Raw genomic sequence first — 25479 nt, 5'->3', positions numbered from 1 at the left:
AATTGGGGAGGGAAAAATCTCCTCTACAGCAGAGCAATTTACGTGTGGCATTAACTAGGTACAGGTAGAGCAAGAGCTGATAGCATAAGGAAGTTCAGAAACCTAGTTAGTATAATAGAAACATCGACAGGAACATTAAGAAAGGGGAGAAATGTTGCAATGACTGTAAATGTGTTAAGTATTGGGTATATGGTTGGTATGGAAATACAACCGGTGTCCAGTAACGCATGTTTACGTTCATCTTAAAAACCCTTAGTTTCTAACCATGTCAACAGGTGGTCTGAAACAGCCTTTGGCCCTGACAGTCAGTCCCTCCTAGTAAATGGATCAGATATTTCAGAAAATGGGGTGCATATAACCCGTAAATGGATCAGATACTAGAAAATGGGGTACGAGTACACGGCTAAGATCAAAAGAAATTTTTTTTTTTGTATTTTGTAGAAGGCTCCGTAATCACATTTCAATATTTGAATGTGGAAAAAAAAAGAAGAAAGAATGGCTGGATTTATCGCTCAGATATCCACTGGGGTTCATTGGTTGATGGCTATTGATGACCCGCGAGGCATTAGCATGTGAATGCCAAGACTGGAAGGCTGGAAATTTGGGGGAGGGAGGGGGAGGGGGAGGGAGGGAGGGAGGGAGGCATCCAGGGATAAATCCAGGGCTTAAGTTGTATTACGGAGGCAGTGGTAGCAACCAGTCCTTGCCCTTGTCAGTCTAGTCTTTTCGTCCTTATCAGTGAAGTCCTTTTTGATCTTATCAGTTTAGTCTTTTTGTTATCAAGTCTAGTCCTATTGTTCTTATCAGTCTTATCTTTTTGTTCTTATCAGTCTAGCTTTTTGTTCTTATCAGTCTAGCTTTTTTTGTTCTTATCAGTCTAGCTTTTGTTCTTATCAGTCTAGTCCTTTTGTTCTTATTAGTCTAGCTTTTGTTCTTATTAGTCTAGCTTTTTGTTCTTATCAGTCTAGCTTTTTTTGTCCTTGTCGGTATAGTCCTTTTGTCCTGTTGTCCTTGTCTATATTGGCTTTGACATTTTATCTTCAAGTGTTTCTCTAATTTTTCTGTTTTTTATTATTGACTTTTATTGTCTGACAGGATGAAGTGATTACTGAAATGGACGCTATTAATTTTTGATCGCGTGAGTTCATTAAGATCAAGTCAACGTAGCAACAGAAAGGAGTTTGTGTTAGTCTTATTTTTAAACGTTTCTGTCAGTCTTATTTTTAAACGTTTCTGTCAGTCTTATTTTTAAACGTTTCTGTCAGTCTTATTTTTAAACGTTTCTGTCAGTCTTATTTTTAAACGTTTTATTACTCTTATTTTTAAACGTTTCTGTCAGTCTTATTTTTAAACGTTTCTGTTAGTCTTATTTTTAAACGTTTCTGTCAGTCTTATTTTTAAACGTTTTATTACTCTTATTTTTAAACGTTTCTGTCAGTCTTATTTTTAAACGTTTCTGTCAGTCTTATTTTTAAACGTTTTATTACTCTTATTTTTAAACGTTTCTGTCAGTCTTATTTTTAAACGTTTCTGTTAGTCTTATTTTTAAACGTTTCTGTTAGTCTTATTTTTAAACGTTTTATTACTCTTATTTTTAAACGTTTTATTACTCTTATTTTTAAACGTTTCTGTTAGTCTTATTTTTAAACGTTTTATTACTCTTATTTTTAAACGTTTCTGTCAGTCTTATTTTTAAACGTTTCTGTCAGTCTTATTTTTAAACGTTTTATTACTCTTATTTTTAAACGTTTCTGTTAGTCTTATTTTTAAACGTTTTATTACTCTTATTTTTAAACGTTTCTGTTAGTCTTATTTTTAAACGTTTTATTACTCTTATTTTTAAACGTTTCTGTTAGTCTTATTTTTAAACGTTTCTGTTAGTCTTATTTTTAAACGTTTCTGTTAGTCTTATTTTTAAACGTTTCTGTTAGTCTTATTTTTAAACGTTTCTGTTAGTCTTATTTTTAAACGTTTCTGTCAGTCTTATTTTTAAACGTTTCTGTCAGTCTTATTTTTAAACGTTTCTGTCAGTCTTATTTTTAAACGTTTTATTACTCTTATTTTTAAACGTTTCTGTCAGTCTTATTTTTAAACGTTTCTGTTAGTCTTATTTTTAAACGTTTCTGTTAGTCTTATTTTTAAACGTTTCTGTTAGTCTTATTTTTAAACGTTTCTGTTAGTCTTATTTTTAAACGTTTCTGTTAGTCTTATTTTTAAACGTTTTATTACTCTTATTTTTAAACGTTTCTGTCAGTCTTATTTTTAAACGTTTTATTACTCTTATTTTTAAACGTTTCTGTTAGTCTTATTTTTAAACGTTTCTGTTAGTCTTATTTTTAAACGTTTTATTACTCTTATTTTTAAACGTTTCTGTCAGTCTTATTTTTAAACGTTTCTGTCAGTCTTATTTTTAAACGTTTCTGTTAGTCTTATTTTTAAACGTTTTATTACTCTTATTTTTAAACGTTTCTGTCAGTCTTATTTTTAAACGTTTTATTACTCTTATTTTTAAACGTTTCTGTTAGTCTTATTTTTAAACGTTTCTGTTAGTCTTATTTTTAAACGTTTCTGTTAGTCTTATTTTTAAACGTTTCTGTCAGTCTTATTTTTAAACGTTTCTGTTAGTCTTATTTTTAAACGTTTTATTACTCTTATTTTTAAACGTTTCTGTTAGTCTTATTTTTAAACGTTTCTGTTAGTCTTATTTTTAAACGTTTTATTACTCTTATTTTTAAACGTTTTATTACTCTTATTTTTAAACGTTTCTGTTAGTCTTATTTTTAAACGTTTCTGTCAGTCTTATTTTTAAACGTTTTATTACTCTTATTTTTAAACGTTTCTGTCAGTCTTATTTTTAAACGTTTTATTACTCTTATTTTTAAACGTTTCTGTCAGTCTTATTTTTAAACGTTTCTGTCAGTCTTATTTTTAAACGTTTTATTACTCTTATTTTTAAACGTTTCTGTCAGTCTTATTTTTAAACGTTTTATTACTCTTATTTTTAAACGTTTCTGTCAGTCTTATTTTTAAACGTTTCTGTTAGTCTTATTTTTAAACGTTTTATTACTCTTATTTTTAAACGTTTCTGTCAGTCTTATTTTTAAACGTTTTATTACTCTTATTTTTAAACGTTTTATTACTCTTATTTTTAAACGTTTCTGTTAGTCTTATTTTTAAACGTTTTATTACTCTTATTTTTAAACGTTTCTGTTAGTCTTATTTTTAAACGTTTCTGTTAGTCTTATTTTTAAACGTTTTATTACTCTTATTTTTAAACGTTTCTGTTAGTCTTATTTTTAAACGTTTTGTCAGTCTTATTTTTAAACGTTTTATTACTCTTATTTTTAAACGTTTTATTACTCTTATTTTTAAACGTTTCTGTCAGTCTTATTTTTAAACGTTTTATTACTCTTATTTTTAAACGTTTTATTACTCTTATTTTTAAACGTTTTATTACTCTTATTTTTAAACGTTTCTGTTAGTCTTATTTTTAAACGTTTCTGTCAGTCTTATTTTTAAACGTTTCTGTCAGTCTTATTTTTAAACGTTTCTGTCAGTCTTATTTTTAAACGTTTCTGTCAGTCTTATTTTTAAACGTTTCTGTCAGTCTTATTTTTAAACGTTTCTGTTAGTCTTATTTTTAAACGTTTCTGTCAGTCTTATTTTTAAACGTTTCTGTTAGTCTTATTTTTAAACGTTTCTGTCAGTCTTATTTTTAAACGTTTTATTACTCTTATTTTTAAACGTTTCTGTCAGTCTTATTTTTAAACGTTTTATTACTCTTATTTTTAAACGTTTTATTACTCTTATTTTTAAACGTTTCTGTCAGTCTTATTTTTAAACGTTTCTGTTAGTCTTATTTTTAAACGTTTTATTACTCTTATTTTTAAACGTTTCTGTTAGTCTTATTTTTAAACGTTTCTGTCAGTCTTATTTTTAAACGTTTTATTACTCTTATTTTTAAACGTTTCTGTCAGTCTTATTTTTAAACGTTTCTGTCAGTCTTATTTTTAAACGTTTCTGTCAGTCTTATTTTTAAACGTTTCTGTTAGTCTTATTTTTAAACGTTTCTGTCAGTCTTATTTTTAAACGTTTCTGTCAGTCTTATTTTTAAACGTTTCTGTCAGTCTTATTTTTAAACGTTTTATTACTCTTATTTTTAAACGTTTCTGTCAGTCTTATTTTTAAACGTTTTATTACTCTTATTTTTAAACGTTTTATTACTCTTATTTTTAAACGTTTCTGTCAGTCTTATTTTTAAACGTTTTATTACTCTTATTTTTAAACGTTTCTGTCAGTCTTATTTTTAAACGTTTTATTACTCTTATTTTTAAACGTTTTATTACTCTTATTTTTAAACGTTTTATTACTCTTATTTTTAAACGTTTTATTACTCTTATTTTTAAACGTTTCTGTCAGTCTTATTTTTAAACGTTTCTGTCAGTCTTATTTTTAAACGTTTTATTACTCTTATTTTTAAACGTTTCTGTCAGTCTTATTTTTAAACGTTTCTGTCAGTCTTATTTTTAAACGTTTTATTACTCTTATTTTTAAACGTTTCTGTCAGTCTTATTTTTAAACGTTTCTGTCAGTCTTATTTTTAAACGTTTTATTACTCTTATTTTTAAACGTTTCTGTCAGTCTTATTTTTAAACGTTTCTGTCAGTCTTATTTTTAAACGTTTCTGTCAGTCTTATTTTTAAACGTTTTATTACTCTTATTTTTAAACGTTTTATTACTCTTATTTTTAAACGTTTTATTACTCTTATTTTTAAACGTTTTATTACTCTTATTTTTAAACGTTTTATTACTCTTATTTTTAAACGTTTTATTACTCTTATTTTTAAACGTTTCTGTCAGTCTTATTTTTAAACGTTTCTGTCAGTCTTATTTTTAAACGTTTTATTACTCTTATTTTTAAACGTTTTATTACTCTTATTTTTAAACGTTTCTGTCAGTCTTATTTTTAAACGTTTTATTACTCTTATTTTTAAACGTTTCTGTCAGTCTTATTTTTAAACGTTTCTGTCAGTCTTATTTTTAAACGTTTCTGTTAGTCTTATTTTTAAACGTTTCTGTCAGTCTTATTTTTAAACGTTTCTGTTAGTCTTATTTTTAAACGTTTCTGTTAGTCTTATTTTTAAACGTTTCTGTTAGTCTTATTTTTAAACGTTTCTGTCAGTCTTATTTTTAAACGTTTTATTACTCTTATTTTTAAACGTTTCTGTTAGTCTTATTTTTAAACGTTTCTGTTAGTCTTATTTTTAAACGTTTCTGTCAGTCTTATTTTTAAACGTTTCTGTCAGTCTTATTTTTAAACGTTTTATTACTCTTATTTTTAAACGTTTCTGTCAGTCTTATTTTTAAACGTTTCTGTCAGTCTTATTTTTAAACGTTTCTGTTAGTCTTATTTTTAAACGTTTTATTACTCTTATTTTTAAACGTTTTATTACTCTTATTTTTAAACGTTTCTGTTAGTCTTATTTTTAAACGTTTCTGTCAGTCTTATTTTTAAACGTTTCTGTTAGTCTTATTTTTAAACGTTTCTGTCAGTCTTATTTTTAAACGTTTTATTACTCTTATTTTTAAACGTTTCTGTCAGTCTTATTTTTAAACGTTTCTGTCAGTCTTATTTTTAAACGTTTTATTACTCTTATTTTTAAACGTTTCTGTTAGTCTTATTTTTAAACGTTTCTGTCAGTCTTATTTTTAAACGTTTCTGTTAGTCTTATTTTTAAACGTTTCTGTCAGTCTTATTTTTAAACGTTTCTGTCAGTCTTATTTTTAAACGTTTTATTACTCTTATTTTTAAACGTTTCTGTCAGTCTTATTTTTAAACGTTTCTGTCAGTCTTATTTTTAAACGTTTTATTACTCTTATTTTTAAACGTTTCTGTTAGTCTTATTTTTAAACGTTTCTGTCAGTCTTATTTTTAAACGTTTCTGTTAGTCTTATTTTTAAACGTTTCTGTTAGTCTTATTTTTAAACGTTTCTGTTAGTCTTATTTTTAAACGTTTCTGTCAGTCTTATTTTTAAACGTTTCTGTTAGTCTTATTTTTAAACGTTTCTGTTAGTCTTATTTTTAAACGTTTTATTACTCTTATTTTTAAACGTTTTATTACTCTTATTTTTAAACGTTTCTGTCAGTCTTATTTTTAAACGTTTCTGTCAGTCTTATTTTTAAACGTTTTATTACTCTTATTTTTAAACGTTTCTGTTAGTCTTATTTTTAAACGTTTTATTACTCTTATTTTTAAACGTTTCTGTCAGTCTTATTTTTAAACGTTTCTGTCAGTCTTATTTTTAAACGTTTCTGTCAGTCTTATTTTTAAACGTTTTATTACTCTTATTTTTAAACGTTTCTGTCAGTCTTATTTTTAAACGTTTTATTACTCTTATTTTTAAACGTTTCTGTTAGTCTTATTTTTAAACGTTTTATTACTCTTATTTTTAAACGTTTTATTACTCTTATTTTTAAACGTTTCTGTTAGTCTTATTTTTAAACGTTTTATTACTCTTATTTTTAAACGTTTCTGTTAGTCTTATTTTTAAACGTTTTATTACTCTTATTTTTAAACGTTTCTGTTAGTCTTATTTTTAAACGTTTCTGTCAGTCTTATTTTTAAACGTTTCTGTCAGTCTTATTTTTAAACGTTTCTGTTAGTCTTATTTTTAAACGTTTTATTACTCTTATTTTTAAACGTTTCTGTCAGTCTTATTTTTAAACGTTTCTGTCAGTCTTATTTTTAAACGTTTCTGTCAGTCTTATTTTTAAACGTTTCTGTTAGTCTTATTTTTAAACGTTTCTGTCAGTCTTATTTTTAAACGTTTCTGTCAGTCTTATTTTTAAACGTTTCTGTCAGTCTTATTTTTAAACGTTTCTGTTAGTCTTATTTTTAAACGTTTTATTACTCTTATTTTTAAACGTTTCTGTCAGTCTTATTTTTAAACGTTTCTGTCAGTCTTATTTTTAAACGTTTCTGTTAGTCTTATTTTTAAACGTTTCTGTTAGTCTTATTTTTAAACGTTTTATTGCTCACATAAGGGAAGGTCCATGTCAGTGATAAGAGAGACAAAAGACAGTACATCCTCCATTTCGAGACGGGCACTTGTGCTGTGATATAAGTCTGTCTGTCTCATAAGCCTTCATTGTCTTATTTTTCAACCCACTGGTGTTTCCATGTGAGATTTATTTTCATAGCATGTATGTTTACCTTGGAGGTTAGTGTTGTTTACATGAGCTCGTCCTGCAAGGCTATACTAACAAGAGAATATTCAGCCTTCCTCATCTTTTGTGGAAATCCAGATAGTAGAACAAATAAGAAAAATACTCCGTCGATCTATGTTGTGTATGTTAGCGTCTGAAGTTTGTTGAAAGCCGTGTGTTTTAGCTGAGAGAAAACAAATATACAGCCAAAGGAGAATGATGTAGCCGTAAGGGAGAGAAGAAGAAATGGGAGAGGGATTAAAGCGACTGATTTTGAAGATCATAACTCCAGAGTTCGGCTCCGCTCATGACCACAGCTTTCGCAGCAGTAGACGATTGTGATTGTGTGGGTTCTCTCTGTCGTAAGAACATAATAAAGATATCATTCATACCTGGGGGTTCGAAGAGCTTAACAAAGATAAGATATAGGGGTTCGAAGAGCTTAACAAAGATAAGATACAGGGGTTCGAAGAGCTTAACAAAGATAAGATACAGGGGCTCGAAGAGCTTAACAAAGATAAGATATAGGGGTTCGAAGCGAGGGTACGATAAAAGAGAAGGTGTACACAAAGCCCTTACCCTGACGTTGAAGGCGAGGTGATGAGGAGGTTATTATACACAGGTATAGGAGACTTAATGTGTTAGGGAGGAGAGAGCTGATTGAAGGGAGGGAGTGGCTTTCCTCGGATGAAAATGCAAGTGGAACTCATATCATTATAGATGGGTTTAAGTAGAACTCATATAATTATAGATGCGTTCAGTCCAAATTAATTTCATGGAAAGAGAGACTGTACGTGAAGTAATTAAGAGAGAACACAGACAGGTAATTAGAACAGTGAGGAGTAAAAACGTCCTTTGGTGATTACATCTTATTAGGGAAGATTAAAGAGGCGAAAGACACTGGGTTTGCAAGGTGATTCTGACACTTAGGGTGAGATGTGCTCAAGTGGATGACATATGTACATAGGTCAGGTAGGGCAAGATGTGCTGAGGGGGATGACAGATGTATGTGGTTCAGGTGTGTGTGTGTGTGTAGGCCGGGAGGCGGAGGAGGAGGCGGTCATGTACTAGAGATCTTGTTAACTGGTGGATACAAACACCACAGTTGGCAAAGGGTCATCTCCGTGTCTTTAGTATGCCGCTAGTTGAGTGTTACTGATTGTATTTCAGAGAGAGGAGTTATTATAATGGCTTGTGCGCTTTGCATCACAGTATCCGATACATCAGAGCTTCGCCAGATGAAGTAGCCTTATCTATGACCACTAAACGTACGCTTATCACTGAACATGTATATATTTACATAGCATCAGGCTATGAATACTTCATGGGTAGCGTGGCCGAGCGGTCTAAGGCGCTGGTTTAAGGCACCAGTCTCTTCGGAGGCGTGGGTTCGAATCCCACCGCTGCCATGGTTTTTGTTTATTTATTCTCGTTTAACAGATCATTCGCGGTAGCGAAGGCAAGTTCTGAATACTGTAGCCAAGAAGGACTACCTTACAGACCCGAGTTGGTTGAGAAATTAAGAAGAGATTACGAAAGGAAATTACTTGAGTCATTATTATCACTGCCTAACTCTTTTTCTGCATCATCCAGTATCTTGACAGAACTCTCTGGTTATCTGCAGATGCTGTAGTGTTTGCGATTATACTTGCTAACATTGTGAAGGGTATATGCTGTAGTTCCCTAACCTCTAACTTCGTACTAGAGAATTTTTTTTCTAACGTCTCTGTTAGTATTTGTAAAACGTTTCTTTTAATATTTTCTGAACGTTTCTGTTAGTGTCTTTTAAGCGTTTCCCTTAGTCTTATTTTTTAAACGTTTTATTACTCTTATTTTTAAACGTTTCTGTTAGTCTTATTTTTAAACGTTTCTGTCAGTCTCCCCTTGAGAGACTCATTCCTCACAAGTCTATCTTTGGATGGTTGGCTGCAGTTAGTATGAGCTTAAACACACAACATGAACACGATAAATCGATGCCGAGTGAGATGGAGTGTTTTTCCCATTATGAAGGCGAGCATCATCAACGTGTTTAACATCAACCCGATGTTGTGACGCATCACAAGGACCAGACAGACTGGCCCGGGAGAGAAGATCACAGACTGGCCCGGGAGAGAAGATCACAGAGACTTGGTTAAGAGGAGAGATTCAAGTATAAGGTTTGAGGGCTTTTATTTGCTTGTTATAGTGGCTGAGGCAGACTCATAACAAGTCCAGGTTGAACACACATGAGGATAAGATATTATATGTTCAAACAGGAGGGAAACCATGAGAATGACTCAGCCTAACATATTAAAATACCTTTGTCATGAGTTGTCATGGCGTATGCCCACAGTCGTATGTCAAGACGATTCACTCCCTTGGTGAATGTCGACCCGCTCACTGAAAGCGATGACTTGATCACTAAATACGATGTGTTTAACGTTAAAGACTTTCATCAGAGTTCGCCTACCATACACAAGATACAAAGACCTGATGATAAGTGGTTTATTCGACGTACTAGTGGAAGCTGTGGGCTCCCTCCCAAAGCCAGAGTAGGAGGTTGCTGTTAAGGGGACGCATATGGACAACAAGTGGTTGTTTCCACCTCCTAGTAGCTCAAGACTGTTTTGTATGCCAGAGGAAGAATTCAAAATGGCAGTGCGTATGTTTGCTCTTGGGATGTCAGGAATTCGTTTCTACGGGCCTGACCACAGGAACCAAAAATAATTCGTCTGTCTGTCGGAGAAGAGAAGCAAGTTAAAAGCATCTATCTATCCATATCTTTGGGTATCTATCTGTTTACTTAACTATCTATCTGTCTATCAATGATCATTCCATTGCCAATTTCGAGGTATAGATTAGGTACCTTCAACCTTTGAACACCACCAGCAAACATCCTCGACCCTAGGCCCAGTAGGTTAAAGTGAAACATGGACTTCCACACTTATAAAAGTGCTTCTTACTTTTTTCCCCCCTCACTTTAACACATTAGTTTGAATTCGCCTCCACTCACACCAGCCCTAACCGAAACAGAATGCCACAACTGCATCCCAAACGTTAAGGTCTTCACCTGTAACATACATGACCTCAACCAGTGGCTATTTATGAAGCAGATTCGCTTCTTAGAAAGAAATCTAATTCATGGATCTTGTCTAATAAATCCGGGATATTGTACAGATTCCGAAATATCCCACCCTCCCAAAACCTTTCCGCCTCAGGAGACATACATTCCCATAAATTCTGTTTCCCCGTTTTGCTAACGACCAGTAACCACGTTTGATTCATTTCCCAGTGCTACAAGAACACGGAATTTCGCTCAGGGAGAAGTTTTCGGCTCCTGTGGTTTTCGGAGAGTTTTGCCACGTTTTGATTTAGGAAAAATCTTAAGATATTGGATGAAATATATCCTTGCATTACTGTTCATGTGTCGCGGTTTCGGACGCTGAGGGGAAGACCTTTAGGTCTGCTGAGGAAAAGGTGTCAGGGTTGTGGCATTGAGGAAAAGGTGTCAAGATTGTGGCATTGAGGAAAAGGTGTCATGGTTGTGGCATTGAGGAAAAGGTGTCAAGGTTGTGGCATTGAGGAAAAGGTGTCATGGTTGTGGCATTGAGGAAAAGGTGTCAGGGTTGTGGCATTGAGGAAAAGGTGTCAGGGTTGTGGCATTGAGGAAAAGGTGTCAGGGTTGTGGTATTGAGGAAAAGGTGTCATGGTTGTGGCATTGAGGAAAAGGTGTCAGGGTTGTGGCATTTAGGAAGGGTCTGAAGCTCGTGTCTCAAAATGTTGTGTGTGTATGTTTTTTTTGCACACTGTGTGGTTTTGGTCACTTAGAAAAGACAAATAAAACAACGACAAAACAATGGGGTAGGCTGAGGTACTTGTACCAAAGCTTTGGTGATAAAAAGAACAGTGAAGTGGTTCGCAAGGTCATTGTAGGAAACAAGCTAGTCTTTTCCGTTCCAATCAGCTGTGGTCTTCAGTGGCCTTTGGCAGCTTATCTCTCATATATTCCTTTGCTGACTTCTGCTTCTTTCTTTCCACTTCTGTTGCCATGCATGACTTTCTTCTCCTGATCTGTTACGTTATTTTCTCTTTCATTGCTCGCTGCATCTGCTTCATCCTTGTCTTTTATTGTTTCTTACATGATTTCTCCATCTCTGCAGTTCTTTCCATGTCCTTAGCTCCTTCATCGCACTCATATTGTTCCCTCTCGCTTCTCTCTCTCTCTCTCTCTCTCTCTCTCTCTCTCTCTCTCTCTCTCTCTCTCTCTCTCTCTCTCTCTCTCTCTCTCTCGCTGCTGCTGCTCGTGTTACTGCCTTTGTTTAGTTCCATCTCTGACGTTCGTGCAGTTCCCTTCATTTGTCTAGTTATGTCTCTGTTGTTCTGTTGTTCGAGCTCTTTCCTTCTGTTGTCAATTCTGTTTCTGACGTTCGTGCTGTCTTCTCTTGTTTTCTGTTTCTGTCTCTGATCTTTGGGATGTTCCCATTTTCTTTTGTCCTGTTTCTGTTACCCTTATGGGAGAAGCTGGTGTTCTCTCTTACTGTTTGATACTGCGTGCATCTCCTATTGATTATTCCTTGTTTCCTTCTCATTTTCTCCTCTGCTTTTTCTCTCCTGTCTGGGAGGTAGACACACAGACAGACAGACACACAGACAGACAGACAGACATACAGACAGACAGTCACACGCATTGCGGAAAAACAGGAAGGTGGAGCAAGGGGGGAAAATTGAGGGCGTAGAGCAGCCGGAGATTAATCTGTTGGAGACCAAGTGCTGGATTTCTCTCCTCCCTGGACCACGATTTCTCACCTTTTTCTTACCCTCGGTCTGACGCGTTGTCTTTAACGATAATTGTCTTGATTTCCCTTATTACTTAGTTGTAGCCTTCACACTTGTGTGCTACCTATCTTCCATATGCCATATCCAAAGTCTTCGTTGAATCTCTCCTCAACTCCCATATCCAAAGATATCTTGAATCTCACAGTCTTCTAGATGATCCCCATTATGGCTTCTGGAAGGCGAGATCCAAAGGTGACGTTCTTTCCTCCATTGCTAATTTTTGGTCATCATCCCTGAAAGATTTTAGGGAATCCTATGTATTTACCCTTGATATATCCAAAGCCACTGACAGTGTTTGGCATCGGGGTCTCATCTCTAAGCTCCCTTTTTTGGCTTCCCGCCCTCGCTTTGCTCCTTCATATCTAACTTCCTCTCCGGCCGATCTATCTCCGTGGTTGTAGATGGCTCAGGCCCCCTTTCTCCGTCAACAGTGGTGTTTCTCAAGGTTCTGTCCTGTATCCTATACTTTTTCTCCTTTTCATCAACAATTCCCATTCTTCAACAAGTAACCAGATGCTCTCATACGCTGATGACTCAACAATGCATTACTTATCTTTCATTCCTGCCCCTTTTCTCACTCGATTTGCATCTCAGTTCACTCAGACTTGGACAGGACATCTCAGCGAGGTTCTGTAATTTATCTTCTAAATGAAAATACCTGGTACTACTGTAACAGCCACTCTGTCTTGGAAACTCCACTTTACGGAAACTGGGAGTCCCGTTAAATTGTCGAAATTTCTTTTCTTCTGAACAGTTGCTCCATTATACAAAGGATTGATCCGTCGTTGTATGGAGTACTGCTCTCACATCTGGGATCCGATTTATCATTTCTCTCAGGCTAATTTCAAAACATTGTTGGTTCACTCTCCCTTTCCTGCAGGTATTACTTTGGTTTTTGCTCCCGAGAGCTGGCTGCTTGTGTGCCCCACCATTAGCTGCGTCACATGATTACTGTGTGACCGCTGGCAACTCAAGGGTGGGCCGTTTTGATAACTGTTTTTTCCATTACACCTCGAAGCTTTGAACACCTTTACCATCTCATGTCTTTCCCAATAATTGTGACCTGGCACTTCTTAAAAAGACAGTGGCTTTCCAAATTCCTCCAAAATTCATAAATACTTTCCCTTGTCTCTTCTTTTTCCCTTTTCAATAATCTATTCATATTTCCATTAAGACCAAGCCTTGATATGGACTTTCCTCCGTGCATGAAGCCTCCAACTTAAAACGAAAGAAGAATAGAAAAAAATCGGCTTAAGAAGAGACTCGGATTTCCTATCTTCATTTGTTTTAAGTTAAATGATTCCGTTTCTTGTTTGTGTTTTTCTCAGAGCTTCGTACTTTTGCGTGTAAATTTGCCATATATTTTCGTCTCTTGACTTTGTTATTTCATAAATTTTTCTCATTTTTTCCTGGGTTTACCTCTTAGTTTCTTCCTCCTTCCTATCTCTTCTCCTTTTGCGTGTTCTTTCTCCTTCCTCGTATTTATTCCACCTCATTACATTCTCTCTCTCTCTCTCTCTCTCTCTCTCTCTCTCTCTCTCTCTCTCTCTCTCTCTCTCCTGCATGACTATGGGGCTCGCAGACAGCCATATGACTGCTCCTCCACACGCACTCAACGACTGCTCAGAACACTGAAGCTTCTACGCTCATAGTTAATCAAGACACTACTGCCACAACTACTATTACTGCTTCTGCAATGCCTCATCTTCCTCACATGGCAGATATACTGTGTGCTTCATCCTATAGCAAGTATATCTGTCTGTGTTTCATCCTATAGCAAGTATATCTGTCTGTGTTTCATCCTATAGCAAGTATATCTGTCTGTGTTTCATCCTATAGCAAGTATATCTGTCTGTGTTTCATCCTATAGCAAGTATATCTGTCTGTGTTTCATCCTATAGCAAGTATATCTGTCTGTGTTTCATCCTATAGCAAGTATATCTGTCTGTGTTTCATCCTATAGCAAGTATATCTGTCTGTGTTTCATCCTATAGCAAGCATATCTGTCTGTGCTTCCTCACGTGGCACGTAGCTGTCTATGCTTCATCTTATAACAATTATAGCTTTCTGTGCTTCCTCATACCACGTGGCTCTCTGTGCTTCCTCACGTGGCACGTAGCTGTCTATGCTTCATCTTATAGCAATTATAGCTTTCTGTGCTTCCCCACATAGCACGTGGCTCTCTGTGTTTCCTCACATAGCACATAGCTGTCTGTGCTTCCTCACATAAACGAACCCCACTGGATAACAAAGATAAGCAAGAAACTTAATGGATAACAGAGATAAGCCGGAAACTTACTGGGAAACAAATAGAAGCAAGAGTAACATTGGATAGGAAAGGTAAGAAAGAATCCCACTAGACAGCAAAGATAAGCTAGAAGGCCACTAGATAAGAAATGTAAGCAAGAACTCCACTGGATAAGAAAAATAAACAAGAAACTCACATGATAAAAAGAAGATAAGCAAAAGCCTCACTGGATAACTAAGGTAAGCAAAAACTACACTGATTAACACAGGTAAATAAGAATACCACTCGATAACAAAGATAAGCAAAAACCTTATTAGATACGAAAGATAAGCCAGAATTCCACTGTATAACAGAGTCAGCAAAAACTTCACTGGATAACAGAGATAAGCTAGAACTCGACTAGATAACAAAGCTCAGAAAAACCCCACTGGTTAGAGAACAAAGCTCTCAGCAGATAGAATCACCACTGGATAACAGAGATGAGCGAGAACCCCACTGGATCACAGAACTCTGCAAGAACCCCACTGGATTACAAAGATATGCCAGAATCCCATTAGATAAGAACGGAGGCTTCCCCAATAATCAGGAGACTGCGCGGACCAATACAGGATGGCTGTATGAGAAGATGCAGCCACAAGATACGAAGATACAGCTCTAGATACCACGACGCTGTTGATAGCAGGAATAGGACTGGAAGATAACATATAGATATCACGGACGGCCCGGAGACGCCCTTAGGTAACCAAGTTTACTCCCTAAGATAAGTAGAGAGGTCTATAGATAACCAGGAGGCTCCTTACCTACCCCTCCAACCTTGGTAGTAGAGACTTTCGACACATCATTTGTGAGTCGACTAAGAGGTTTCCAGGCCACAGCAGGTCCTGGAAAGATGGTGTAAGGTTCAGGTCCAGGTGAGGGCTTTTTAGGAGACAAAAGCTTTCCAGTAACAGGTGACAGTAATGGGAGCTTCACACTTTAGTGTCCGTTCATTTTTCTTTTATTTTCTCTCTTTTTTATCATTGGATTCTACCTCTCCCATGCCAGATGATGGGAAGGTAATCTTCCACTTTCGTCTCCCTTTAATGTCTGTTCTTTCTCATTCCTCCCTCTTTCCTCACTCGTGCTTTCTCGCCATCTTCTCTGTACCCTTTGTCCTTTCTTCCTGCATTTCTCCTCTCGTTAATTATATCCTTCGTTCCTCCCTTTCTCCTCTGATTATTCTGCTTCCTGTGTCACATCTCTCTTGTTTCTCTCATCTTCTTCCTCACCTCTGCTCTCCCATTTCCTTTGTTTTACCTTTCAACAAGTCGTCACACCAACCACCCCCTTTTAAATCCTTTATGTATTTTCATTTCCTTTCTCTCTCTCTTTCTCGTCTTCTCGTGCCATAAATTCCCCTTATTCCCTTAATGATCTCCTTCTCTCTTGTCCGGTCTGTCCATTTGCTTCAGCATCGGTCGTTTGAGATAAGGCCGTCATAAGGAAATTAATTTCCTGCGTTCATATACGTGAATTTCAAACATTTCCGAGACTTGTAAGTCTAGTGTCTTGCTCACGAACGCGAATAAAGGTGTAAGTCACTGAATAGCATGCATGAATTATGTATATGCATAGGGAGAATGCATGTGCATTTACACACTAGCATGGATGTTTACACACAAGCGAACTCAGGTATGATTATGGGATATGCATAGTGCATCTTAGGACACCATAAAGACACAGACACAGACACATACACGCGCATGTAGATAGACACACACACACACACACACACACGCACACACACTACAATGAGACATCGATCACAGACGATATCACCTCCGTAAACAGTAGCTGAAATGTCGGGTAAATGCAAGTAAGTCCTTAAAAGCGATTTCCCTCCGGTCGACCTCGGAAGCCCTTAGGGGACTGAGGGACTACCACTGTCTGGCTCGGCTGATGCAATGGTGTGGGGAGGAAGGAGAGAGAGAGAGAGAGAGAGAGAGAGAGAGAGAGAGAGAGAGAGAGAGAGAGAGAGAGAGAGAGAGAGAGAGAGAACTGGTAAGAGGGACGTGGAGAAGGAGGGAGGGCGAAGAAAGAAGAGGAAATGATTATAAAAGTAGAGCTAAAAAAATAAGAAATGAGGATCAGAAGCCCGAGTATGTTGGAGGAATTTTCAGGTTAGTGGTGTCGGATCCGCCGCCAGAATCTTAATTACGGAGGTTTGAGGGGCAGCTGGAAGGAGGAGGAGGAAGTTTCTGCACCTACCGTGGGGTTGACTCAATATTCGCGAACTTTCCTCTCAAAATATTCCACTTGGGGGGGGGGGGAAAAAGGACATTTTTACCTCCCCGATCCTCAACGATCAATATGATCACTCGCTAACGCTCTGAAATTCCTTTATAAAGTCAGACAAGAGGCAGACGTCGTCTTACCAGTTATCGGAAAAGGTTTATAGAAAGTTTGATGGAAGACCCAAGTCAGCCCAGAGATTTGTTTGGGGGCGGAAACGGGAACGTCCTGTATTTGTGTGGACGGAAGATCGGAAATACGTTCTCATGCGTACGACGATGGTCGTGTATTTCACCTTATTTATATGATGTGTGTGTGGGTGTGTGTGTGTGTGTGTGTGCGCTCCAAAATATCCAGACTCGGGTCTATATTTACATGAATGTTTAAAGTCCATCAGCGCAACACAAACGGGCTCACAAGCAGCGCCTGGAGAGTGATATTGGCTTGTCACGCAGGTAGAGTGGCTTCCCTCTCCATTCAGCTCCTCCCGCCTGCGCCGAGTCCTCCTTGAAGGAGACTTCGGGAGGAGGCGAGGACGCGTCTTGCACTCGAGGACGCTCTGCTTTGTGGGAGGAAATGAATAAGGTTCTCCCTTTTGAGGGTGGGGGGGTGTGTCGAGCATCGTGGAGGAAATGTTATGGGGGCATTTCGCGTGTAGCGAAGGCAGACGTGTGTGTGTGTGTGTGTGTGAGAGAGAGAGAGAGAGAGAGAGAGAGAGAGAGAGAGAGAGAGAGAGAGAGAGAGAGAGAGAGAGAGAGAGAGAGAGAGACCTCCCGACCTCAGGTGTGGGCAAGGAGTTGGGTAAGTGTATCGTTTTTCCCCCTTCAATACCTCTGACTTTGCCTCCTCTACCTACCCTGTTGTGTCAGTGTGGGTCACGTGAGGATGGATAGATAGCGAGGTGAGGGGAGCGAGATAAAACTCACGGTTCAGTGTAAAGCGGGAGAGGAGGGGGTCAAGTTGGCCTGGCGGGATATGATTTGCGAACTGTGGCCTAGAAGAGGAGAGAGAGAGAGAGAGAGAGAGAGAGAGAGAGAGAGAGAGAGAGAGAGAGAGAGAGAGAGAGAAGCCAGCGGCAAAATATACGACTTGAGGATAAGAGGAGATCAGTGGGAGCAAAATAATACTGTGGTATTTTGAGGATTAAGACTGAAGTTATGGCTAGGAGGAGGAGGAGGAGAGAGGAGTGGGTGGTGTGGGGGAAGAAGTTAACATTTCCCGGAAATGTTATAATAAAGAGGAACCAACGGACCGTAAAATAAAGACGAGAACAGAGAGGGGAAACGTTAAAAGGATCAGCCGAAGGAAATGTATGGCGGGAAATGAGGGGGAAGAAGCAGAAGGGAGAAGAGTATGAGGAGGCAGGAGGGCGAGATGGGTAGAGAGATGAGAAGAGTATGAGGAGGCAGCAGGGCGAGGTGGGTAGAGAGATGAGAAGAGTATGAGGAAGCAGCAGGGCGAGGTGGGTAGAGAGATGAGAAGAGTATGAGGAGGCAGGAGGGCGAGGTGGGTAGAGAGATGAGGCAGCAGGGCGAGGTGGGTAGAGAGATGAGAAGAGTATGAGGAGGCAGGAGGGCGAGGTGGGTAGAGAGATGAGAAGAGTATGAGGAGGCAGGAGGGCGAGGTGGGTAGAGAGATGAGAAGAGTATGAGGAGGCAGCAGGGCGAGGTGGGTAGAGAGAGATGAGAAGATGAGTGTGACAGAGCCGATGATGTCTTCTCCTCCCCTGGTCGGTGAGAGGCAGGACCCGTCTTTATCATCGGTTCAGACATACGCCGACGTTTATATCCTCCGCCAGACGGCCTCGTGGTCTGTGCAGGGAGAATCATTGGCTCGTATTTTGTAAAGAGTTCTGGAAGCCGTTGCGTCATCAACAACACTGGCTGGCCTGCCCTCGCGCGCGCCGGGCGGCTGCCTGGAGAGAGGGACCGAAGAAAGAAACAGTGCGGAACGCGTGACAGAATTGACTTCATATACTGCATGTGTAACTGATAGCTAGATCTGAGTTAACGTATCCTCTGCGAGAACACGTCATGTTCTCTCTCTCTCTCTCTCTCTCTCTCTCTCTCTCTCTCTCTCTCTCTCTCTCTCTCTCTCTCTCTCAAGATGAGACGCACGCCTAACACCATCCATACACCTTCCCCCCACTAATAAAAAGAAACTTCTCGTCTTAGTAGGATCCTGGGGGTAACTAGCCAGCAAGGCATCAGACACGTAACAAAAGTCAGAAGCATAGCAAAGTCAGTCACTCACTGATGACGCCTGTGTTTGGTCGCAGTAAAAGGCATCTGGTACGTTACGTTGCGGTATTAATTCCTAGTTTTCACAGACACGTAACTAAGGGACTAGATGTATTAAACCCTAGATTTCATAGACGTTAAGGAACAAGTGGTATTGAATCCTAGATTTTGTAGACACAAACTTGTAACCTGAGGCATATGACATTCCTGGGCATGCCATGAGAAGCATCAAGCTTTGTGTGGAAGGGTTGGGTGTGATTTCCACCCACCTCTTCTGGCCCTCTACCCTACCAGCTTTAAGAACCCCACCGCCGCGGAGTGTGACAGCTAAAAAGACCAGAACCTCCCAGTATATGGGTCCACAGTCGTGATTTAACCCGGAATAAAATGGAATTACCTCACAAATCCCGGTGGACTTAGGTGGCCAGGGTCAGGAAGAGAGAGAGAGAGAGAGAGAGAGAGGTAGAGTGTACCATGAGTCTACACGTTTCGTGCCATGAGTTCGTGACCTCCTCTCACCCTCAAGCTGAAATCCTCCACTCATGAGCTTTCATCGTACGCTTCAGGGAATGGGTAAATCCCTCCCATACAAGATTGATGTGGGGGAGGACTGGATCCCTCACGTTCTCCATTCTTAATGATATCGAGTAAATCATATTACTTAGTCTGTCCCTGTTTCTGACAGTTGGATCTGTTTTTTTTTTTATTTTCACTCAGTCTCCTCCCCATCTGGTCCATCTGACCACGCTTTAGTAAATGTATTCATATTTACCGGACCTTCGCTCCCAGCAGCCCCTTCTTAAACGTGAATATTGGCACCTTAATAACGCTGACTGGAATAACTTTTGATTTTTGTTTAACTTTCTCTGGATAGATTATTGCCTCTTTTCTTTTGATCGTATAGCAGAAGTTATTGTTGCCGGAATGGGAGCATATATCCCCTTCTTCCTCCAAGACGACCTCTTCTTTTGATCCATACTTCAACTAATCCTCTTTGAGGCTGTTCAGGTACGGGATATAGAATATTGGATTTGGAAGAACTCTCTTATTCTTGCCTCATTCAGCATTTGTCACTGCTTGTAACAATTGCAAGTACGTTTCCATGAAGCAAAGCTTTCCTTTACCCAAAAAAAGTGCAACAACATATCTTCATCCACTGATAGGTCTTTCTGGTCTTTGGATAAAGACATCTTTAAATATCCAGACACGCTAACCTTTATTTTTCCGTTCTGGCGGTGTTATGTCTGTCTCTACCTTTGACATAGTAACTCTCTTTGGTCCTCTTTTCTCCTGGATGATTAACATTCCTTCACCCACCCGAATCTCCTCTTACCAATCCTGTGTCTCTTCTTGTAATCTGTTTTCATACTGTATGAAAAGCGCCTCTCTTTCTGGTTTATGGAATGGACCTGGTGGAATCGTGTCTGGAAAGAGCGTGCTTCTGAACTTGCACCTGTGTTTGCTCGTTCGTTCCGTTTCTATTTAAAAAGCAGAACTTTTTCTTCTTGGAAGCATACGTTGGTAAATCACATTTCTCACCCTGCAGACCATCATGTATTACTTTGATTTCTCCTACCTTCAAAGTCTTTAAGTTCCTCCTCAACTCCTTTATCCTCATACTTTTTGAACCTCAGTCGTCCCTCAGAAGTCTTCGTGAGGCAAAATCTACTGGTGACCTCCTTTCGTGTCTCAATAATGTCTGGTCTTCATCTCTGAAAGAATATGGAAAATTCTTTGCAGATGCCGTCGATATGTCGATAGCTCTTGACGTCGTATGCCATCGGGGTTTCATGTCCAAGTTACCCTCATATGGCTTCCCTTCTTCACTTTGTTCTTTTATATTTAGCTTTCTCTCTGGCTGATCAGTCTCCGTGGTTGCAGATAGATCAACAGCTGTGTCCCCTCGGGGTAATATGAATGACCTCTTTTCTCCAACAGATAACGAAATGATCTCATCTGTTCACGACTCAACGCTACATTCTTACGCTTACTTCAAATCTGCTCCATCCTTTCTCGCTCGATCTGCAACTCTTCTCGACACGACTTCCTCAGTGAACTCAGACTTGGACAGGATATCACAGTAAGGTAGACGAAACCTGGTCATGTTTGATGCCTCCAAAGGCCAATATCTACCCATTTATATATATCTCTGAAATCCCTCACAATTTCCCGTCTCTTTTGTTGGATCAGTAATTCCACCACTTAACGCAGGAACGTACGTACTTGTTATTACTATAATGTCTTACATGCCTTGGAAACCTCATGTTACAGAAATAGATAAGTCTGCTTTTCAGAAACTGGGAGTCGTGTTTATATGCCAGCATTTCTTTTCTTCTGAATCGTTGCTTCGTTTATACAAAGTGTTGATCCGTCCTTGTATAATGCACTGCTCTTACATCTGGAATGGTTCTAGCTCTATATCCTTAATTGACAGAGTTGAGTTTAAAGTCGTCCAACTTATTACCTCTCTTATTCTAGCCTCACAACTTAACCCGCTTGCCCTACGTTGCAGTACTGGTTCACTTCCCTTCTTTTTTCCGGTATTACTTTGGTTTTGGCTCCCGAGAGCTGGCTGCTTGTGTGCCCCCTCCATTAGCTACATCACGTAATACTCGGTAAGCTGCTCCCTCACATAATTACTGTGTGGCGGTTAGCAACTCCGGGGTGCGACTTTGACATTTCTTTTATTACCAGCGAATCGAGGCATTCGAACTCTCTACCCACCTCATATCTTTATCAACAGCTACAACCTGGCCCTTTATTAAAGAGGAGGAGGAGAGAGGCAAGCACAAACATCATGATCATGGGACCCTCGCAATGGGGCCCTGGTTAAAGCTCCACGCTCAACCCCGAGTTCCCGACTGCCTCCGTGGTAACTGTAATGGGAACGGGAGGTAGTACGAGGCTGCTGCTGCTGCTTGGGAAATCGGGCCGTGCGTGGCATATCCGTTGTGTCTGGTCACCACTGTGCTGTAAAGCAACGCTCTCTCTCTCTCTCTCTCTCTCTCTCTCTCTCTCTCTCTCTCTCTCTCTCTCTCTCTCTCTCTCTCTCTCTCTCTCGCCGACCGTGGGATTCTCTCTGTTACTACGAGGCGTTCATGATTAGCGTAACCTGTGATGCTTGGCTTGCTAAGAGACAGAACCCGCCCACTTTCCTCATTTACAGAACCCGCAATTAAAAGGAATGCAATCTACTGCCGAAGACTAACGAGTCTCCTGGGCGTCTCGCTGTTATCTCTCCGGGGAAAGCTGGAGACACCTCGAGACAAATTGGTTGTCCTAAGACTGCAGCGAATTACCAATGGCTCTGGAAAGGAGGAGGTCTTTGTGATTGGTACCAAAGAAGGATGGAAAGTAGATGGGTAAAATGGTTCCCCCGAGCACGGGCGTGCATCGCAAGTGGTATGTCAGCTTTTGGCGAGGCTGTATCATTAGAAGTACAGTCTCGTCTAAGAACTCGCGTTTCAGAGGAGTCCATCATCTCCCTGCCACTTTATGCAGCGCAGCTCTGGAACTGCAGGAGCCTCTGGAAAAAAATAGATTTATCCTGGCGGAACTGGAGGCACTTCTTAGAGAGGATCGCTGGAGTAATTATAAGTAAATAAATGTAACTAGTTATTTAAGTACTTACATATATCCTGAGAGGCGAGTCTTCCTAGGATGAAAAAAATAGAAATTATGTCTCTATAATGGATTAGTGAAATCTCCGCAGAATTGGACATAAATAATTTCTTAGAAATAGACAATTGCTTCTGTGACAAATGTCTAAAAGTCTTTAAAGCGCTGCTTGTTAGACCAAGACTGAATATATCCAACACGTTCATCCCAGAGACGCCACACACCACACCAGACCATTGTGTTCACAGGTAATGTGTTGTTAATGTGCTCGATCATATTTCTGTCCAGGTATTAACTTGGCTAATACACATACCATGTATACCGTGATAGATTGATAGATTGATAGATAGATAGATAGAGAGAGAGAGAGAGAGAGAGAGAGAGAGAGAGAGAGAGAGAGAGAGAGAGAGAGAGAGAGAGAGAGAGAGGCGTGGAACACTGTTCGTTTTGGACACGAGCTTCAAAAGCAAAGAGACTGTAAGCGATTCTTTTTCTATTTTTTTTATGAATGTCCTCACTTGCTTGACCCCTGTAGGACTGGAGGAGCGTTAAGGTCACGTAGGAACATTAGGCAGGGGTCTCTGCAAACACTGCGCTGGTGTTGCCCTCTGCCAGTGGCCTGTTAAGAACGAGGACCAGAAGGCATTTAAGAAGCGACGCTGGAGTTCACTAGTTATGGAGACTATATTGCCGTGGCCACCCGCTTGAAGGAGCTCCAGGTAGGAACGTGCGTCAGAGATATGGATAGATAGAGTGATAGATAGCTAGATTGATTGATAGATAGATAGATTGATAGATATTTGGATAGATAGGTAGATAGTATGCTTGTGCTTAATTCTCGTAGTGATGAGCAACGTTGATTCTGTCGCACTAAAATCCTCTTACATGCGAATCAAGACGACAAGGCGCATGCGCTCTCTCTCTCTCTCTCTCTCTCTCTCTCTCTCTCTCTCTCTCTCTCTCTCTCTCTCTCTCTCTCTCTCTACGCGTGATGTATATTCCGTGCTCTTTATTATCGATTATCGTGTCACTTTACGCCAAGAAATCACGGCCAAGAGAAGTCGATGGAAGGTGAGGTTAATTGAATGTGCGGGAGTATATGTGTGGTAAGTTGCCGGGAAATGGAGGTTGCAATCCTTCATCATGATTGATTTATATACGTACGTCTTTCAGTATTGATGTGTGAGACTTTGATGGTCGAGAAGTGATTACTGTTTGATGTTTGTGTGTTACGGGAACTGTTTTTACACTGGTGTTGCCCCGTCACTTATCATTATGATTATGTATCTTGTATTTACATACACACACACTAGTCTAAGCCAGGTATCCATTTATCTCGACCAGCCCCGAGGGGAGGATGAAGACCTAGGTTGGGTGTAGGCCGACTGCCAGGCCCATGAGTCGAACCCATTCGGGTCCGACTCCTGACTGGCCCATTCTGTCTCACAGTCAGTAACGCTGACCACCACACCACGATAACAAAACCAATTTATGGAGTGGGGGTACACAACCCTTTGTGAATGACAGCATAGGTAGAAATGGTTGCTAATTGTTTACACGTAAAACATATTACGTAACCTTTCAGAAATCACGTGACTGGACGATAACAAATTTACATAAATACTTGAGCATATATCTGCAATGTGTTTGGCTAGATTACCCCTCACTGTTGCCAGGTGGAATATAATTTACATATGATTTAATGCAATCTGTCGGTGGAATCATCTGCTTAACCATTGGTACGAATTGGGGGAGAACATGTTTAGTTCTCTCCCAACCCTCTTCTTCCGCCGCGTGGCTTGGATACAGACGAGACTCGAACTCTGGCCACCATGAAAGGGTAAGGAATAAGCTCTCGCATTTACAACCGGACGCTGGGAGAGTCGTCTCAAACGCATGCCTCCGTTTGATGCCAAGGAAGAAGAAGAAGGGAAAAACAAGCGACCGAAAACCACCGGTGGATTGGAATATGTTACGTTCCGCAGTTCTTGAAGTAGGCTATTACCGAGGACTGACTTCAGAAGCCACTGGACATGAAATGACTGCAGCCGGTAATGAAAGCAATCCTGGTTCTGAAGCGAAGACTTGCAAGGGGCATCAGATATCTCATTGCGGCGTGAGACATCCCTGAAGACGAAGTTTAATCTGGAAGAAGAAGACGACGACGACGACGAAGAGGGAGGAGACCAAACAAGTAAGATTCTTCTTCTTGAGATATTCTTTGATGAAACTGATTGACAGGGCCTTACTGGCTGAGCTAAACACACGCATCGTGTAGATTTATGAGAACTAAGGATATGGGTCATACATGGTCAACAACAGAGATCCAAAAACCTTAACATATATGAATACCTTATTCAAAGCTCCAGCCAAAGTTCACAGAACTAAATAAAAGTTCCACATCTAAAAGTTCCACAACTAGATAAAGTTCCACATGAACTGTGGTCTTTAGAATGTTCGCCTTCTACATTATGTCAATAAACGCCAGAATCTGAAGTGATCTTCATTTTTTTTTTTTTGAGCTAAGCTGATGGGACATTTGGTAGCATCAGACTCTGAATTGTATTTTTAGACGTACGCGAGTTTGTATATCTTGTACTGTAGTGTTGAAGACAATAGAAATCAGATGATTTTTAAGTAAATATTAAATTCTGAAATGCGAATATGACTGATATCTTACCACTTGCAGGGAATAAGTGTGGTAGCCGCAGCCCTATTGTTGAAGCCATCTTCAAAGAATATAGCAAGGAAAGAACAACATTCAAACAGGTCAGTTCATCTTTTTGAGTATTTGAATTTCCAATACATTTGTTGAAGAAAAGGTAAGTTATATAGCATTGTAGAATGTCTAACATCTGTTTCTATCTACTGTACTTTATATTATCTGACAGACAAATCTGTACAAGGTCCTCTTTCAGATAAAAGAAATTTCTTTAAAGAAAAAGAAAACATTTCGTTCTTTAAAGTTAATCTGTTCTCGAGGGATTTGATTTACTTTTCAAGTTCGGCCAGTGTGGCGTCCCCCCATCTAATTAAAACTTGCACAAAATTCCTCAGAATGACTTTGAGGAAATCGTATG

At 39.0% G+C, this 25479-nt stretch overlaps 1 non-coding gene across 1 annotated transcript; it reads left to right on the top strand.

Annotated features, from left to right (window-relative positions):
• The first annotated feature begins 8534 nt into the window (after positions 1-8534).
• TRNAL-AAG (transfer RNA leucine (anticodon AAG)) lies at positions 8535-8616 on the top strand. The gene has a single exon. It is a non-coding gene; the product is annotated as a tRNA-Leu (tRNA).
• Positions 8617-25479: the final 16863 nt, after the last annotated feature.

This window comes from Panulirus ornatus, chromosome 9, assembly GCF_036320965.1.
Source record: "Panulirus ornatus isolate Po-2019 chromosome 9, ASM3632096v1, whole genome shotgun sequence".
Lineage (NCBI taxonomy): Eukaryota > Metazoa > Arthropoda > Malacostraca > Decapoda > Palinuridae > Panulirus > Panulirus ornatus.
This window is presented reverse-complemented; position numbering and strand designations above follow the sequence as displayed.